The sequence below is a fragment of the Osmia lignaria genome, unplaced genomic scaffold, assembly GCF_051020975.1.
Source record: "Osmia lignaria lignaria isolate PbOS001 unplaced genomic scaffold, iyOsmLign1 scaffold0067, whole genome shotgun sequence".
NCBI lineage: Eukaryota > Metazoa > Arthropoda > Insecta > Hymenoptera > Megachilidae > Osmia > Osmia lignaria.
The window spans coordinates 45001-47500 of NW_027478208.1; the positions used below are offsets into that span (position 1 = coordinate 45001).

Genomic DNA, 2500 nt, shown 5'->3' on the forward strand with positions numbered 1-2500 from the left:
GGAGTTTTTTTGGTCCGTGTTGCGTTCGCTCTATTCGAAATGAAACTCGCGGAGGCGAAGAATTGTTAAAAGTTTACGAAGCGTCTAGGAGTGGTTAAAACTGAGAGAGTTGAAACTACGATGTATTAGAACGAGCAACCGTCGAAACTTTGTTTTCGCGACGTTCTTTTCGTCGCTCTCGTCCCCACGCTCCTACGCTTTGGTTGTTTCTTTGCCATCCGTGTTGCGATAAAAAGATTTCTCCATTGTCCAAAAAGGACGGATCGAGATTCCTCTTTCGAGAGGGAGAGAGAGGTACTTGCGGGTAACCTGGAATCTACGAAACACGCACCGTGGTAAGATTCGTGCGTCCGCCTGATCGATGTGTGTTGTTTACGGACCGGCTGAGAAGCGACGATAGCGAGTCTTTGAAAAACTATGTGTCCATTAGTTAGACCGATCGTCGCCGGCCGTGTGTCTGTTCGAATCTCGCAACCCACGATTCAGCGACAGGACGCGCGCTCGCATTCCTTGTGTGCGTTCGTACTTTTCAAGGTTTTTAAATGTACTTTACGCCCGACCGTCGAGAGGAGCGTGCCACTGGGCGTTTCTCCGACGGTTTCCGTCCTTGGACGCGATCGTGTCGTCAACGATCGAACAAACAAACAAATACGTTGGCGACGCCCGAATTCGCTCTCCCGCACGCGCCGGGTGGGAGAGTGATGTGGGTATCGAATGTGATGCGTGTTAATAATGAAAATAACACTCTAAAGATCTAAAGAGTTTGAAATACAAAATTTTACGATTACCCTGAACGGTGGATCACTTGGCTCGTGGGTCGATGAAGAACGCAGCTAATTGCGCGTCAACGTGTGAACTGCAGGACACATGAACATCGACATTTCGAACGCACATTGCGGTCCACGGATACAATTCCTGGACCACGCCTGGCTGAGGGTCGTTTTCTTAACAAAAGACTGCTTGCGTTTGCTTCTCGAAAAAAGAGTAATTCATTTCTTTCTAAACATCTCGCCGTCGTTCAACGAAAGTAGAACGTTTCGGAGCGGGATTATCGAACGAAATTGAAAGAATGAATGAACGATAAACAAAGAAAGAGTCGCAACGTACGAGCGATAGTTGGGCAGTTCGTCGGCGTTTGTCGTGGAAACGATGTGACGAAAATCGCAACCGATACACTAAATGCAGGCCGTTAAAGGAGAGAAACAAATTTCGAAATATCTCTTCGAACTAGCGCAAGTGCGTCACGGCGCGCGAGTCGTTCGTTAAAATTTATAAACGACCGCCCGTGAAAGCACCGAGTTCTCGGAAGATAATCTATAAAGATTCTCCATCCTGCTGGAAGTTATCGGATCGGCGCGATTGTTCACTTGTAGAAATCCACGCTCCCGACGTTGCCAGAAACGATATTTACGAAAGGTGTGTCAAAAATAAACGAAAGAAGCTCTCCTATAAATTTAGAAAAAGCAAACGAGTGAAATGTTTGAGATGATAATTTGCTGAAATGCAAGCTCGAATAGCCCCAGGGTTTCGAATGATTCCCCGCGCTTTATACATCTCTCTGTTTACAAACGGTGTATAAATGAAAGATCGCTTCAGATGGGTCGTCGCTGTTTGACGCGCGATGCTGTTCCTTTTTTTTTGTCTGTCTGTGCGTTTAGCTTCGCTAAACAAGTTAAATGGTTAAAAAGCGTCGAAAAAGCGAATACACACGCGACAAGACAAATCTAACGAGTAAAGGAACGCTCCGCTCCAAGATAAAAATGGTTGTTTACAATCAATACAGCGTTTCGGTACCCCTGATCGTAGTCTGAAACTGTGTAACAAAAGAGAGGAAAGCGAATGGTGAAGGAACTTCGAAGCCTCCGTGGCGTGGCTAGAACTTGTGATAAAAGTATGTTTGCAGCAATTATGCATGCTCCCGTTAAAACAGCATTTCAATGTCTCGCATGGCTTAAAGCTCTAGGAGGCTTCAACATTTAGAATACATACGGACTACTTCGTTTGTTAAAGATAAGCGAAGACCGCGCGACCATCGCTCGGTCGTCCAGTCCTCGAAAGTTTTGTTGCGTTCCAAAGAAGAGACAAATGGGGTTTACCCTTGCGCTAAGGGGAGAAGAAGAGAAAAGCAGTTGTTAAATCTAAGAGGTGTGTGGAGTACATCGCGTGTTGGTTAAAATTGTTAAATGAAGTATACGCGAAATGTTCTCTCGCTCTTGCTTTTCCTCTTGCTTCCGTGGCGCTCGAAAAGAAGGGATGATAAATAAAGAAACCTATTCGAAATCTCTTGTGGAACAAAAAATAATACGGACGGACGTTAAAATTGAACCGAGACGAAATGGATCGTCTTGCGAGTTGTCTTCGCTTTGAAATTGTTAAAAATTGATAAAAGCAATACGACGAAGCTGCAGTCCGCAAAATGTTTGAAGCAAAAAGGAAATAACACGAAAATTATGGGAACGTCGTGTCTCAACTTTTTTTTCCCTCTTGTGCTCGTTTCATC

General features: G+C 44.9%; 1 non-coding gene across 1 annotated transcript; it reads left to right on the forward strand.

The window, feature by feature from the left end:
• The first annotated feature begins 785 nt into the window (after positions 1-785).
• On the forward strand, positions 786-940 carry LOC143307670 (5.8S ribosomal RNA). The gene has a single exon (XR_013064767.1). It is a non-coding gene; the product is annotated as a 5.8S ribosomal RNA (ribosomal RNA).
• Positions 941-2500: the final 1560 nt, after the last annotated feature.